Source organism: Gavialis gangeticus, unplaced genomic scaffold (assembly GCF_001723915.1).
Source record: "Gavialis gangeticus isolate Ggan-Ray unplaced genomic scaffold, GavGan_comp1, whole genome shotgun sequence".
NCBI lineage: Eukaryota > Metazoa > Chordata > Crocodylia > Gavialidae > Gavialis > Gavialis gangeticus.
The window spans coordinates 43,741,093-43,751,479 of record NW_017729029.1 but is presented as its reverse complement, the minus strand read 5'-3'; the positions used below and the strand labels follow the sequence as shown (position 1 = coordinate 43,751,479).

Sequence of the window (10,387 nt, the reverse complement as noted above, 5' to 3'; positions counted from 1 at the left end):
CATTTTACTCATTATGATGAAGCTGTTAGATTATTCAGTTTCTCTGACTAAAGAGATTATGGGCTGTTGCCAAATTTAGTAAAACACAGCCTCTCCACATCATGCTTTTTCCCTAATAACAGCATGTTGCTCTCTTTCTTAAGAGGAGGACTTCATGTTATTTCTATGGTGCCTGTCATAGCAGTATCCAAGGGTAAGTGAAGATGTTAGGTTAGGCTGATCTAAGTGCTGATCTGTACCTATGTTTGGGGAAGTTATATCAGGCAAAAAATGGCTGACCTGATCTAACTTAGTGCACCTCCTCAGGCGAACTAAGTTAGATCAGGAACAGGTTAGCCCCATCTCCAAGACTACTGTACATGTTCGGAGTGCAGCCCTGGGGCTGCGAATGTCCAGCTGCTTGCCATAGCCGTTGGGTTGCACTTTTTGTACCCCCCCAAGCCTGACCAGGCTGTTTTTAGCCTCCTGACCCCACCACCCTCAGATGGACAACCCCCCTCCATAGACCAACCAAGCCCCCCGTGGACTCTTTAGGCTTCCCCGCAATCCTGCCAACCCTGCCCCCCCACACCATCTTATTTGGACTGCATTCCCAGCACAGCTCCTGGCACTGGAGAACATTTGTACAATTGGGACCATCTGATCTACAATCATGTGACTTAAAGAAAATTGCGTGATCATAGACTGGGCCCTAGGAATGTCTGCCCGGGCCCCAAATCTTTCTTTTAATTGTTGAAGTGTTTCATTTTTGCATTTTATTAGGCAGGGACAAGGGAGCTTTCACTTTCTAGCTCTTGGCAAGTTCACTTTTGAGTCCCAATCACTTCCACTTTCCCTTGTGAAGAACCCGAGTGCCACTTTAGGGCTTAGCTACAGAAGGTGCAGTGGAAGCTTTAAATAAAACTGGAAGTTAAAATAATTAATTATTTTCAGTAACCTTTATAACAAGAGACCCACAGGTTAGTTTCTTAACTTCCCCTCCCCCATACACATTTAAAAAAAAAAAAGACTACATGTTTAATTCACGGCCCCTTTAACGGCCTGTAGCGGAGCTTTTGAGACTATCTATCCATAGCTGCCCTAGGCAAATCAGATTTTCTGTATCAAAATATCAAATTTTATTGATATATGTGGTTATTTAGAGCCCCTGGTATCATCCTGGGTTGAGATACAAAGAAACCATCTTAGCCTGGACTGGAGCACAAAGTTACAGGGTTGCATGTCTAGGCCATGCCTAGGTGAGCTGGTCAGGCTTGAAAAAGAGGCAACATTGCTTAGCAGATACTTTGCATTCTTCAACACTCTGTGGCTTTTTAAACCATACAGTGCAGAGCGTGGATTGAGCAATAAGATCAGTGGGACAAACAACACACCCTGTAGTGATATAGATCACGTTCGCACAAGAGGAGCAGGTACCGATTCCTTGCCAACTGTTTCCTTAAGGTTGACTGACTTACCAGCCCAACCCCCTCTCCTTTAGCCCCGATGAAGCTTCTCATTGTTCTTAGGTTTAGAGTTTCCAAGATCAGCCAGCCTTCCATTTTCCGGTTATCAAAGCTCTCCTGCAAAGGGCATTAGTCAATTCTCGTTTGTGTCTTGTTAACCTATTTGCATACAATACTTTCATCTTGAAGTCACTGCTACTGCAGGGAGAAATATTCTGCCTTATAAAAATCCTCCACAGACACAGCCAAAACAAAAGCAACATGACAAATCCATGTGCAGGAAGCACCAAAAATGCACAAAGCATGCACAGGGAACCATTATTAGACCCTGGTACCTCTACTCCAAAAAATTTAAGCCAGATTCTGACCTCAGTCACACTGATATAATCCCCTTTATTTCACTGTATGCTTTACTCCTGATTCATACCAAAGGTATTGAAATCAGAATCTACCCCAGGATACTGTAGCCAAAGGCAGGATAATTCCTGTAGAAGGCCTTGACCTCCTTTGAAATGTACTGTTTTGGGCCAGTTTGGAGCCAATTTTTATAACGGGGAAAGGTGTGGGGAACAGAGAACATGCTAAGAAGCAGGTTGTGCTTGGATGTCATGGGGGGTGGGTTTACTACCGGAACTAAGACCAGTGTTGCCAAGCAAAAGCTACACTAAATAAATAAAATAAAAATCAATCAGGCAACAAAGTCATGAGGGTGGCTCTGGAAAACGAACACTAACTCTGTAATTATTGAAGTGTTCTTCGTTTGCCTTCAGAGTCCCCTCCTCCAAGCTTCTCTTTGCAAATAAGGGCTATTTTTTTAAATATTAAAGATGACTCTTGCATAATCACTTGAAACCCATGGCTTTAAGACTGCCAAACACTTTGAGAGTTACAGCACAGCAGTTTGGATTTCGACAAGATACTTTTCTCGTTCATTAATGTAGGCTGAGGCATTTTCTCATTCATCTGCAGGAGACAGCTTGAGAGTGCTTTGATAGAGGAGTCAGTCTGCTCAGTGGGGCACACTTTACATGTAACATACATCCTGCCTGGTCACACTACAGAACGTTATTTGTTATATGCACAGTTGCTCATCCAACTGCAATGCCTGTATTAACCTTGTTAAATTTTAGCTCTATATCTGCGCTTTCAGCTACTGCTGAATAAAGAAGGAGCTTTTGAAGTTTGTCTCCAATTTTATGCTGATTAGAGCAATGAGATTGTGCCTGTAGTCCTGGAAATCAATGGACAATCCTTTTTGGTATGCTTATCAAATTCAGTAGACTTCTGTTTCTCTGAAATACTCACATTCCAAAGACATCATTATCAACTCATAGCACGGCAAGAGATAAACCCATCCTATGAAATGAGCTAACCAAGAACACCCAGCTGGGGTTATTTATTTTTTAAAGCTTCATGCTTTACTAAATTGACATTATTAAAACTAGACTTAAAAAAAAAAAGACTCGTGTCTATTTATCTTTTTAGATTTCTATTCATTCTTTGCACATTTCACTTGGCCTGGACAGCGTGAAGGGTCAAGGCAGCTTCACAGTTAGGTGTCCCTATATTAGCCCAAAGATTCATAAGGTTCAAGTGCATAAACAGAAAAAGAGCGTAACAATTTTTTTTCTGCTGAATTTCATGACAAAGTTTCTGCATTTCCATTTATTTATAATTATTCTATTTCAAAATAGAAATATGGTGGAATCATAAGTGACAAAGGATATAGGTGCCTGGGGTTAATGTTGAGGTTGTCCCCAGCATTAAATAATATTATGAACCATCTCAGTATATTGTGTTGAGGCAATGGCACTTGTTAGACAAATGAAAAGGATCAGAAGAAAGTATGATTAACACCTCTAATTCAGAACACTTGGATTATAAACCTTCTTAGGCTGTCTTGCAATACAGAGACATTTGCCTGCATTTTCTATATAATAATTTGTAGAGGTACACATATCAAAATAATACATTTTAGCAGCAAAGTGATTAATTGAATCTGTTAAATTCTTAATGCTTAATCCCAATCTTGAAAATGACTACTTATTTTGACATGCACAAGTTGTAATGGATCATACCTTCCAAGTGTTACTCAGGAGCTGAGAATCCTAAGACCCTTTGGGTCTTAACCTATGAAAGCGCAGGGAAATATTTTGAAGGCTGACTGCATTAGCACAGCTCTATCAAGAGGGGGAGCTAAAAGACTGTTCCTGTTAGGACAGTGACAAGACAAGACAGTACAAGAGTGGGCTAACAGTGTGACCTAGAACAAATGAAATGCACAAGAAAAACCAAAATAAAGGTGGGAGGGATTGGAGCAGGAAAGAGAAAAGGGAAGACTTTAACAGAAGAGTTTAGGAAATACCGAGAGACTCAATGGCAGAAGATATACATATGGAATATTGTGAGAGGCAATATGAAACACAGGACACACAGCTAGCTAGAAGCTATAAAAGAAGCTGTGTTATCCATAGGTTAGAAAGAGGATCTGGGATCAGGACACCTGCCTTCTATCTGACAGTTCCCTTGGCGGGAGGAAGGGCAATGACTTCCCCTCTCACCTTACACATCTGTAAAATGGGAATAGTGCTGTTTGCATAATGCAGCTTCCCAGACTGTTGAAGCGTGATCAGTGATAAGTCTGTGGAGGGAATTAAACTCACTGGTTTAAAGGAGTCAGAAAAATGCAGGCAGAGTAATACAACAACTTTAACATAGATATCAAGAGCATTTAACATAGATGTCAAGTCCCTCTCAAATAAAGCTGCATGAATGATACCCTCACATCCACAGCTAGAGTGCCACCTTCAGGAGAGGAGAGAGAAGATCTTTGCAGGTCATGATGGTAAAACCTGAAGTTTATTTTGTAACACAGTTGAGATATATGACAAAAGAGAAGGCCTAGGTACTAAATTCAGCTGTGCATTAATGTTACTAGAAGTCTTATTTACTTCTTTTATCTATGGCAGTGATGCTTTGAATATTTGTAATTTAAATTACCTTTTCATAAGAATCATGTAGGAGTGAAACAAAGGGTCTGTCTGCTCTATGTACAATATCACCAAATATCCTTGGTAGAAACATAAGTTACAGAGAGCGACAAAGGATACAGGTGCAAATTTAACGGGATTAGTTTACAGGCAAAGAAAGTAAAATATATTTAAAAAGGAAGATGTCCCTGAAAACATTCCCATATTCTTCTCATTAGGCTAAGACAGCAGTCTCTTAACCTTTTTAGACATGAGCCCTTTTCAGAAAATGCCAGTTTTTAGTTTTCATTCATTTTTTTTCACCCAAGGGGCCACAGTACCCTGGTTGAGAATCACCGGGGCTAAGGAGTCCTCCAGAGATTATCACAAAATCATTCCCTTCCCTTTTCTCATGAAGGAAAGGTGAAGCTAGTAAAAATGGTCCTCACCCGAGATCCTGAAGCTTTTGTTTTTGGGATAAATCTAAAATACAGAGTACTTTAATGACAACTATTTGAACTGGATGCCACCTCTTCACTTTACGCAGCTCTCTACCGCAACTAATCTGAAGGAGGGATTGAAGTACCCAGTGTTGTGAAGTATTGCTAAGATTTACTTGAATACATGTTCAAGAGCAAACTCTTGGCATGTGCTGTCAGAAGGGTTTCCCCTTCCTAACCCACAGAGCCAGTGGGGCCCCACAACAAAGTATTCGATGCTGTGAGCCTTAGCGTGGGTTCTAATTTCTGCTGCTTGCTTTTATCCCCAGCACCTAAACACTTCATTACGTTTGCTCCTCTCTCAAGTCCTCTAAACCATAAACCTACCGAGCCTCTTGGTTCTGACCCAGATACTGATATTCTTGAGTATGAAATGCAGCCATTTGTTTTTGTCAAATGGCATTTCTATAGTATAGGACATAACTGACTCGTCTGCTTCTCTTGGGCATTAGAGAAACAAAAGACAAGCCATATCCACACAGACAGAAAGAAGTCTGCTGGCCCACCTGGCTCTTCAGATTAGCCAAGACAGGGGGGATGCCCAGATTTGTTCTGCATATTCACTTACAGCCCCTGCCAAGCTCTAGTTAAATCCCTCTCATTTAAAAATAAGATGAACATTTTCAGGAAGGACGCTTATCCAAGGCCACTACAGAAGATTCATGTGCAGTTTGGAACATGCACACTTGAGTTTAAGTAACAGTCCTTACTCTGTTTTACCGACCCTCCCCCACCCCCACAAACACCTTTCTTCCCCCAGGTTCCTACAAACATGCTATACTTTGCCTAGCTCCAAATGTAATCAATTTAATCCTGAGAAAAAATCCATCCTGTTAAATACCTAACCTCATCTTCACTCTGAGATACCATCTGGTCCCTACAGGACATGTTAGGGTGCTGATTCTAACTCAGCAGAGGGCAAAGACAGCAGAGATTTCTTCCACTTCTGCGCATATATGGAAAAATAGTCCCATTTTTCTTAGAAGGACTCAGTGGGGTACAATCTTTCTGGTAAGCATGGGGTACTTAGCCCTCCCTGAGTGTCACTCTGATCTCCTTTCCTTGCCCAATCTGCTGCCCTGTCTACTGCTGTGCTGCCTGTTTTCTCCCCACTCTGCCGCCTGCCACACACTGGCTTCCTGTGCCACTTGTGACACACACACCACAGGATGGCCACCCACAGATGCTGTGATTCATGGAGGAGTTAGAAGCCAGCACTGCAGCAGAGCTGGATGCAGAGGCACTTAGAGCTGTGGTGAAAAGCACGTGCTTTGGTCCATTTAGCAGAGTGCTTACCATTCCATATCAAGCAACTGGAACATTAAATATTGAGCAAAGTTAGTTAATCTGTATGGAGTAGATTTTAAAAATTAAAAAAGGGGAGAGGGGAAAAAAATCAATGCAGTCTTTCTGGTTGCCATACCAGCTCTCAGTAAATCTCTGAAAGTACAACATCTATGACAAAATTATTAAAATAGAAACTTTCGCAACTGCAGACAGGCAGGCTTTCCTACCATTAGACTGAGGATGCTTGCAAATTGATGGTGATTATCTACAGGTGAAAGGAACTGTTTGGTGTTCATTAGATGCACAATGGTAAGAGATGCCCATCCTACCAGGGCACCTGGCTACTCCATATACCCAAGACTCATCTTGTGCTTGGGGATAGAGACTGTACAGGTGACTGCCTCAACTCTACATGTGCATCTTGGTTGGCTCTCTCCGGCTGAAGCTCAAAGCAAGGGCCTGTCCTGCATCTCCTTTCTAACATTCACTAACACTGAGTCTATAACCTCTCTTGGAAGAGAGCAGCTGGCAGTCCCCCTCCTTATTTAGTGCCTGGGTTGGTGAGGGCCCCTACAGTCCCGGAGCTTACTGAGCAAGCATCAGAGCAGCCCTCCTGATTGAATTTGCTTTTCTAGCATTGAAAGGCTGTTGCTTTACAGCACTGTCCCAAATGCACATATCCCAGCACTGTTTGCGCTTTCTCAAATCTCCCCATGAGGCAGGTGAGTGTCATCCCCTGCTTATAGAAAGGGAAATGGAGGCTCAAAAAAATACATAAATAATCAGCCACACCACAAATTAGAATCATTGTCATGACATCTTTTGGGACTCTTTAGCACCCCACCACCACCACCACTGGGGCCTGCTGGTTTAAGTGGTCTTTCCTTTATGTTACCTATTCCACACATCCTTGGTAGCGCACACTGGATTGACTGTTCATTTTAAAACAACACCCCACCCCTCCCTTTCATGTATCCTGAAGGTAGCACTGCTTCACGTTTCTTTACTGGCTGATTTTTGCAGAGCACAAATGTTTCTCTCACTCCACATTCAATTTGCCTCTACAATACCCCTCCTCTAAAAAATCCACATACAACCCAAGGCACAGAGAATCTGCCTCCCCATAACTCCTGTCTCCTGCTGTGCCTGGGCGTGTTGGATATTCACAGCAGTGCATGCTGGTCTTAACTGGATTTCTTGTTTACATATGCTGCACAGTATATTTCTTTAAACAAAGGAAGTATGCATTCAATGTATTGTTGGAAGAGGGATGTTTTTAAAGCCTGACCTTACATTTGAACTCCAAGGATTTTGCATTTTATGAGATCAAACACACAAGAACACGACCAATGCAAACAAGAAATAAGCCTTGATAATTATGGCCATGTGTCTTTGCTGCTATTACTCAGTTAGGATTAGCATCTTTTCTTGATATAAATATTATAAACCCTATTTTTCAGGGTTTAACTTGGCTACAACATAGTTCTGCGTTGACACCTTCAAACTCTCACGCAATATTAAACCTGTGAGATAACTGAGTGACAGCCCCCATTTCACAGAGAGAGAAACTGACTTAGAGGACTTCCCAAGGCTACCTGGCAAGTCAGTAGCAGAGCTAGGAACAGCAGGCAGGAGCTCCTGGCTCCCAGTCTTTTGCCTGTTTTGGGGGGAGTTCTCAAATTGTGACCCATGGAGTAGTTGCTAGAGATCCCTGGAAAGTGATCAGATTGCACAAGTTTGGCTGAGTTTCCAGCTCCGAGTTCTGTGCCAGAAGAGAGGCGTAAATGAAATTCAGAGCATAAATAGACAGTGCAATTCTTTTTAGGAGGCCGTGACACTTTGCACACCGAAAACAGTAACAAATGCGTTCCTGATTATGTTTCCATGTAAGCAGTTGCCACAGGGATGTTAGGTGATTGTAAGTATGGAGGGATAGATATGATCTGTTCAATCACAGACTGGGGGAGGCTGAGCTGGAAGTGGCCCTATACTGCTTCCTTCTACTTAAGTAACAGGTTAGAGGTAACACTGCTAGAGTATTAGAAACTCTGTTTTGAATTACACCTGGTACCTGCTTTCTATATCCATTGCTATCCAGGCACGTGGTTAGCACTGAGGGGCATCCATAGGTTGCAGGGATGACCTAAGTATGCGGTGGCAAGAGGAGTACGAGCTGCGTAAATACCAGGAGTTTAGAGGGATTCTCTCTCCTTTCCTGCTGAGCTTCCTTTCAAAGCCAAAGGGACAACCTGCATTTGTAGGTTTAAATGCCAAAATACTTAAGAAATCCACTACTGCACAGAGGCGGTTATTCCTCCTGGCAATAATCGGATTGCTAAAGGATGTTTACTACCACATACCAGGAAAGCAAATGAGTGGTCTGAAAGCAACTGAGGACTGGCACACAAGTGTGTAAAGCCAACAGTGGGTTAGTGCATCAAAGCACATGCATTATGGAGACTCCCTTCATTAAGCACAGACTCAAATGCATGTGGCATATGGGCAACTTAATGACAAAGCCATAGGGCTGAGTCACACGCCTACACTGGCGTCTTTCTTTATAAAGGCCCTGTGTGCAGTTATACCCTTAAATAAATACAAATGTATTTAAAGTAAGAAACAGGTTAGAGAAGGAAGGAGCCAGCTCCCACATGCTCCCTCTTGGGCACATATCATTTAAACCAGCAAGATTTAAACATTTTTTCCAGTTTCTTTTTTTAGAAATACTTTTTATCCATTTCCACCTTGGGCTTTTCATGATGCGATCATGGCAAGAAGGAAAGAGGCAACCAAGTGATGATTATACCTATGCCGAGAGATATAAGATCTATTCCATCAACAGTAATTAAATAGGGAATGAAGGTTGCCCATATACTTTGAACTCCATCATCACATGGATACGTACTAACTACACAATGGTATTTAATTGTACTATTACACAAGCCACGGTATCATCCAGGTAGTTCTGGAATCTCGGAGGTGCAGCATCTTGTGCATTTCTTTCACTAGTGTACACTCTTTATAGCAGTCGTCTAGTGCAGGGTGGCCAACCTGTAGCACTGGTGCTGTAAGGGACATGGGCAGCCTCTGTGTGCAGTACACACATGCTGGGGAGGGGACAGGCAGAAAAGTGGCAGATAAGACAGACAGCAGAAGCAGAGCATCAGATCGGGTAAGGGAAAGGGACTGCAGTGGCACTTGGAACGAGTGCAGGACTAACTGGTGGCACACCTGGCAAAAAGGTTGACCCCTGCTACTCAGGCACATCTTCATTAGCTTAGGGAAGGCAGCATAGTCTAGAGGCCAGGGCTCCTTAAAGACCTGAAGTCTCCCGTCAGCTCTGCCGCTGACCTGTTGTGTGACTGTAAGCATTTCAGTTCACCTCTTTGGACCTTTTTTTCCCCTCTCTTGGCACACTTAGTCTGACTATTTAAACCGTAAGCACTCTGCTGGAGGGACCGTCTGCTACTGTGTTTATCTGGCATTTAACATAGCATGGCCCTGACCACAACTGAGGGCCTGCTGGTGCTATCATGATACAAACAAGCTTAGAGGGAGATGTGTTGCAAGGAAATTATTTTCTCTCTTTTCAATAACTGAAGAGCCAACCCAGTAAACACCTAAGCCTGTTAGTAACTTTACTAACATTCACATCCCTATTCAAACTAAGCAAGTGAAATTTCTGGTGGGTATGTTTGCTAGACCAAGACCCCTTGCCAGCAGCCTTCTTCAAGTGCAAAACAGTGGATGAAACAGATAAAGGGCTAATGTTGCTGCAAAAAACCCCCAACCAAGTGGGCTGTGTGTGTCAGCTGCATGTTGCACGCCAGGGGCAATTGTCATGCACATGCCCAAAGGGAGAGCATTAAGAGTCCACGTGCAACCTGAACTCAGTTACTTTGCACTCTTGGGTGCAATCCTGACATCCTCTGGTCAGCTTTTGATGCAACTCCCTAATGCTTTTAAAACAGAAAGGAGAAATGGAACAGCAGCCAGAGCAGGCCTGTGTCCTTGGGATAACCCCGACCTGCGCAGGTGGACAGGGCCAGGAGCTTTCGAAGCCAAATACAGAAAACATCACTCTCCTCTTCTCCTCCCTTCCAAAAAAGGCAGCTGGATTCTTCCTACCTTCAACCTCCCTTAAGGAGCTCACTTTTGGGCAAGGACCAGACTGGGAATGTTTCAT

General features: G+C 42.9%; 1 long non-coding RNA gene across 1 annotated transcript; it reads left to right on the top strand.

Annotated features, from left to right (window-relative positions):
- Positions 1-858: 858 nt before the first annotated feature.
- LOC109300708 lies at positions 859-8,713 on the top strand. Its single transcript, XR_002098305.1, has 2 exons — positions 859-5,674; positions 5,705-8,713. It is a non-coding gene; the product is annotated as an uncharacterized LOC109300708 (long non-coding RNA).
- The last annotated feature ends 1,674 nt before the right edge of the window (positions 8,714-10,387 follow it).